The following is a 7,145-nucleotide window of genomic DNA, read 5'->3' on the forward strand; positions in this document are numbered from 1 at the left end:
CGGTGAACGTGGAATACAAGTGACCTCAGAGCTTCAAGTGAAATGCAAACCCCAACTGACTCTGTTCCGACACTAGCGCCGGAAATAGGAGCAACCAGCTCCATGACTAACATCGAGCATTCCATTCCGACCATTCCAATTTCCCCCAGAAACCTGGGGCCACTGATGGAGGAGGTAAGCCCTGAAGAAGAAGAGACCTACAATACCACACAGCTCCTCAGCGCGATACAGGGTTTTCAAACAACTCAGGCTATTCATACGGCGGCTCAGATGAAGATCATAGACCAACAGAGAAGCCTGCAGGAGGAGAACGCCAAAATCTGGCAATACCTTAAAGAAGCATCAGAAATACAAAGAGAGGGGGCATTTCCAGGAGAGCCCGCGGGACCCGGGGTCCTCACAGGAAGAGGAGCCGGGGCCGCCTCGGCCGGTGAGGGCGGTGCGCGACGCGAGGAGGCAACAGCCGCGAGTAGCGAAGACATGTTGGAACTAAAGATCCAGCATTTTCTTGACAAGAGGGCCCTCGGGGGCGTCATGGGAGGAAGCATCACCTCCAGTAAAACGCCACTAGTACAAAGGATCATCGAGATGAGGTTCCCACGGGACTGGAAAGCTCCTCGACTATCCCAGTATTCGGGGACTGAAGACCCGAACGACCATGTGGCATCGTTCATGAGCACCATCAACTTATACTCAAAAGACGAGGACATCATGTGCAAGGTTTTTCCGACCATGCTTTCATCTAGTGCGCAAGAGTGGTATCGAGGACTTGCTCCAAAGTCGATCGACTCGTTCGATCTCCTAAAGGATCTTTTCCTCTCCCGTTTCGCCGCAGCAGCAAAAGTAAGGAAGATCAGCTCAAACCTCAACGGGCTCAAGTAGCGAGCAACTGAACCGCTACGCAACTTTCTTTCTAGGTTTCACCATATGGCCTCACAGGTTAAAGGCCTCAACCTCGAGGTGGCTCATGACGCTCTGGCAAAAGGAACCTCATGCGAGCCTCTAAAGCAGAAATGTTTCCGAAAGATGCCAAGATCTTTCGAAGAGCTCATAACCATGGCACAAACCTTCGTCAGGTACGACGACTGCGACCGGCTTGCAGGATACGAAGAGTCAGATAGGGACAAGGCCAGAGGAGACACGCACAAGCAGGAAAAAGGCAGACCGATCGCAGAAGCGCGTGAGGAAGGCTGAGCACGCAAGGAGGCCCCAATGCCTTTTTCGGCTCGGGCCGAGCAAACCTGGAGCGTAGGGGAGATCGATCCCGTGGGAAGGAAGTGCATTATGCTGCTCAGAGCCAGCCTCACCGATTCACGCATCAGATCCCATCTGCCGACAAGAGCAAGACTCGTACCGAGAAAGAGTACTGCAAATATCACAAATCCTCCGGACACTCCACGGAGAACTGCTATCAGCTGCAGAAGGAAATTAAGCGGATCACGGAGCAGGGCGTGCCACCAAAGGCAATTAGGCAGAGGGAACAGAGCCCGAAGCAGCGGGACGCAGGCCGAGCAGATGAGCCAAAACGGCCAAGGTACCATAGGGAAATCCACGTCATAAAGGAGGGGGCACCAGCGCTCTGTGCGCCTCCGGAGAGCTCCCGAAAAAGGAAGGCAATTGGTCAGACCCTGACGGTGCAACCACCGCTCCGGACTAGCCATTCGGAGGCTTTAGTTGTCACCATCAACATCGCCGGCTTTAAAACGCACCGAGTGCTGGTAGACACAGGAAGTTCGGTGAACTTGCTAACCTGGACGGCGCTCCGCGCAATGAAGAATACTCACACTGCCCTCCGAGCCGGGACTTTCCCCCTGGTTGGCCTGTTGGAAATTGAAGTCCCAGTAAAGGGAGTCATCGCACTGTCGACTATCTTCACCGAAGGTGTCAAGGAGATCGAGGATACCGTAGAATGGGTGGTGGTCGATATCCCCCTGGCCTACAATGCCATCATCGGAAGGCCTCTGCTGGCTAGCTTGAAGGCCACGGTCGATATCTCCGGATTATGCTTAACCTTGCCGCTTCAACACGAAAGGATCACCATCTAAGGAGATCGCATGCTGGCCAAAAGATTGCAGTGGGAGGCGACTCAGTCTCGGACAACGCTTTACCTGGAGGATGGTCTGATGGATATGAGGGGTTACAATCCCGTACCAATCGAGCCGGTCAGCGACTGTGTTCTCGGGGACACCAAGACAGTAAAAATTGGGACCAGGCTCACGTCCCCTTTGGCCGACGAGATCAAGGTTGTCCTATCAGAGCATTCAGATGTGTTTGCTTGGTGCACCGAAAACATCACGGGGGTCTCACCCGATCAAGCAGTGCACAAATTGAGCATCGACCCCTCCATGGAGCCCTTTAAGCAGAAGATGCGAGTACATGCAAAGGACAAGCAAGCCGCAGTGAAGGCAGAGGTTGACAAGCTTCTAGCTGTAAAATTTATTCGCGAGGTCCACTATCCGGACTGGCTTTCTAACGTTGTACTTATAAAGAAAGCCAGCGGAAAGTACCGCATGTGTGTAGATTTTACAAATGTTAATAAAGCATGCCCCACAGATTCTTACCCGCTGCCTAATATAGATCAGCTCCTCGACCAAACTGCTGGTCAAAAAATCCTGTCTCAGTTTGATGCCATCGCTGGTTTCCAGCAAATTCCTCTGGACCCAGCCGACACCGAGAAAACCTCCTTCATTACGCATGAAGGCACTTATTGCTGCAATGTCATGCCTTTCAGGTTAAAGAATGCGGGGGCCACATACCAGCGATTAGTAGATAAGATGTTCGCCCATCTCATCGGCAAGACAGTACATGTATACATCGATGACATGGTGGTCCTAAACGCTGAAGAGAGCGACCACCCGCGAGACTTGGCGGAGGTGTTTAAGATTTTCAGAACCTACAACCTTAAGCTGAATCCGGAGAAATGTTTCTTCGGAATTCGCAGCGGCAAATTCCTGGGATGCGTGGTGTCAGAGAAAGGCATCGAACCCAACCCCGCGAAGATCGAGGCAATCTTGGCAATGGAGCCACCGCGCGACTTGCAGGGGGTTCAAAGGCTCAACGGAAGGATCATCGCCTTGGGACGGTTCATTTCTTGCTCGGCACAGCGGTGTTTGCCTTTTTACAAAGCGATCAAGAAGGAGCATCCCTTCAAGTGGTCTACGGACTGCCAGACCGCATTCAACGCCATCAAAATCTTCCTCGCCACACCCCCACTGCTGTCGGTGCCAAGGCCAGGACGGGACATTCACTTGTACTTCACCATCGCCGATGAAATGGTAGGAGTCGTTTTAACTCAAGAAGAGAGGACGGAGCTTTACCCGATTTACTTTCTGAGCAAGGTTCTGAAGGAAGCCAAAGTCCGATACTCCGAGGTTGAGAAGGCTCTGTTCGCCATAACTCAAGCATCCGAGCGTCTTAGTGTTGGGGTTTAGTGTCCTATTGACAATTGTTCTAGGATACAAACTTAATATAAATGAATTGTTCTTTATATCATTTGTTTTAATGAGATATATGTTTTATAACTATATAAAGGCAATCCCTTTTAAGCACTAAATAAAGTCTGATAAAAGGAAATCTGTAAGTTTGTTTTAAAGTGATTATAAAGTGTTCATACAAGCATGAAGTGAGACAAAACTTTATAATAAACTAATAAACTTAAAACCACCCCAAGTCAAGTGATATGTTTATGATTGATATATCACTGTTGAGACTTGCATGTAACAATGTCTTCTGTCCGACAGAAAGCTGATCTCACAAGCTTCATATATACAGATATCTGGACAATTACATGGATCCGATGAAAAGTAGTTCATTAGGATTGGGGACCCGACTTGAGATAACAGGATGGGTATATTCATCCTTGTCACTTGTTCATCTCATTGGTATTAATAGGTGTAAATAATCCTCAGACTCAAAGGAATGTTAATTGGTATTCTGGGTTACGGAATGTGACGCTTTGACTCTGGTGTAACACGATCCTTAACAGAGATGACTCTGGGGTGTGAACAGCAGCCGTTGGGTATCATAGGAAGTGATTACGGGATCGTTATATATTGGATTGAGCATTTATCACTCCCGATAAATGGGAGTTATGTCCATGGATTGCTTGTGGAAGACTCGACTCTAAATCCCTGCACGGTGATAGCTTAAGACTTGAAATACAGATTTCACTTAACCTATCTAATTTGAGTTGACTCGGCCTGTACAAGTAAAACGAACGTCTCGCTATATGTGACTTGACATTACCCATAGTCATAAGATTCAGTTCAAGGACGTAGTTGATAAAGGATCGAATTATACCGTAACTAATACTGAAAGGTCAACGACAGAATCAACCTGTCTTCTTATAGCTCTAGGGGAATGATTACGGATTTGCTAATCACATACTCTGTACATCATTCCGTTATGCAAAGATTAAATATAATTCTTTGAAAATTAATTTTAATAGTTGCATACGGCTAGAAGCAATAAGAACCTAATAGGTCACACATAAGACTTGGAACCCAAAAGGGAGACAGCTGTTAATTAATTGATGGAAGCCCAACTGAGCCCAGTAAGGCCCAGTAATAGAGGGGGTCGAAATTTATGTATATAAATACATAAATAATTAATTTGATTTTATCTATTCTAATTAGATTAGGATTATGAATTAAATTAATTAAAGGATAAATAAGTTAGGAGTTTTAATTAGATTAAATTACTCCTATTATTATCCAATAAGGTTATTATTATTATCCTTTATATATTAGATATATTAATGGATAATAATTATGAATTCTATTCCGAATAGAATTCTTATTGCAATAACCTAATTCTATCTAACTAGGGATTAGATACAAGAGATTATAAATAACCCCTCTTATAGGATTTTCGAAATCCACTAAGCAAAACCCTACTGGAATTTTCGAAATATACAGTGCAACTGGGAGAGAGAATTTCGACACCCCTTGTTGAGGACGAAACAATCCATCGCTTCCTACCGATTCAATTGATTTCATCTTTCTTTCTTTATCCTTGATCTTGTGTTGATTAATTAGAGACAATCTACTTTGGTTGCTATTCAACGGTTGATTATAACTTGATCTTATATTTGTTTTGTTCTGTGCTCGGGAACTCGAAGTAAGAGTTGTGGGCACTTCGTTTGCAACGGTAGATAGAACACCTAAAAGGTATTTCTTCTTATCCCTCTTTATATGAAATAACGGTTAACGGATCTTGTGGTTTATGGAAATAGGTTAAATTTTTTATATTTCCGCTGCTATACGTTAGCCTAATTTCCAACATTGGTATCAGAGCCATCGTTAAATCCGTTATTTCATATATGAAAATTTAGAAGTTTTTCAATAGGATTGAATAAATATTTATGGTTAGGTTAATTAACAAATAGTTTTTGATTAATTAATCCTAAAGATAAATAAGTTTTAATTACTTGTTAATTAAAACAGATTATGCGTATGTTCCTAATTATTTTGGTTGATAATCATTATAACAAAATCTATTGGTTTTATAGTTAGATTGATAAAATCAGTTTTATTAATTTTAAAGATAAAACGGAAATCTATAGTAGGTTTTCCTATTTTCTGAAAATCGTTTTAAAACCGTTTTAGAACGGATATATATATATATATATATTTATTTAAAATTATTATTATAAAAAAAATGCGACAGCAGCTCGAGTCGCGCCCCGCGGCGCGACTGGCCGCTATCGCGCGGCTGCTGCCTCGCGGCAGCAGCCGCGTGCGGCGCCTAGCCGCCGCTGCCGCAAGGCAGCGGCGGTTCAGCAGCCCACCCTCGGGCCCGGCCCGAGACCCACTTGAATTTTAAATTGTTTAAAATCGGTTTTTTTATATATATATTTAAATATATATGTTTCAGAAATTGATAGTTTTCTATTTTGGTTATCGAATGAAAATTTATTTAAAAGTTTGTTTTACCTATTTTGTAAATCAAAAGTATTAAATGAATTAAAATCAAAATAATTGGGACGTGCATAATTAAAGTTTTGTATAGTTGTATTAATCTAAAAATTAATATAAAAGATACGAAACTATTAGAAGTAAAATTGGATGAAAGTTAATTTGATAAGTTAATGTGATTAACATAAATATTACATAAAATAGTTATGTAATCAACCGATTAAATTTATTTAATTGAGTCTGTGCATGTTTGGAGTTATGGACATATTTGGACCCTCTTTTAGTCTTTTGGTATTTTTGAAATAGGGCTTGCGCGTCCTGCCTTTCTACTATCTATTGTAATTTCTCCTCTCATCTAATTCCCTTCAATTCAATTGAAGTTTTCTTTAGTAGTATAGAAATTAATATGTAATTTCAAGGCGCCATGGAGAAGACGGAGGACCTAAAGAGAAATATGTAATAGTTAGTATTTCCTTAGGTTTGGCCTTTTATTCCGTCTCTGGCTCGACGGAATAATTTAGATGATATGTCCATAACGCCAATGTATGTGTCTGATGTATGCTAAAGCAAATCAAGACTAAGTTAGATTATGAGACCTAAAATAAAATCCCTCATTAAAAAGTTAAGTAAATAAACAAGTTATTAAAATCGGTTGCCCCTCCCTAATATTATAATTCAGCCGGCAGTACTGGGGGCCTTTGGGTTGTTGAGCAAACTCAAGCTCGGGGTCTTACGGTAACACCTGAATTATCGAAAATTACTTTTCATGAATATGGGGTAATACTTAAATTAGATTATGATAATTGGATGAGCAAACTCATGTTGTCATAAATAATGGGCAATATGGTTGGGATTAATGTGAATAGTATATTAGTTACTAATGTGGTTAGTAACCCAATAACCTAGGAATCACATTAAAGATGTGATTGATTACATGAATCTACCTAACGAATGAGACTAGCTTGTTGAGCAAACTCAAGGCGAAATCTCAGGAGTTAGGATCCTAGCTCACTAAAGGATTTGTGAAATTCTTTGAATTAATATGGAGGGCTATTAATTTGGCAAAATAGTGGGAGCAATCTAAAATAAACAAAAGGCCTATAATTTTAGATTGATATACTTTAAAGCAAATGAATAACATACGTTTACTCTTTCTCACTCTCAGGTTTATATAATCACTCTTAAAATCATGACTAAAACCAATCTGCAAAACATTCTTACCGATAACAA

The sequence above is a fragment of the Euphorbia lathyris genome, chromosome 10, assembly GCF_963576675.1.
Source record: "Euphorbia lathyris chromosome 10, ddEupLath1.1, whole genome shotgun sequence".
NCBI classification, from domain to species: domain Eukaryota; kingdom Viridiplantae; phylum Streptophyta; class Magnoliopsida; order Malpighiales; family Euphorbiaceae; genus Euphorbia; species Euphorbia lathyris.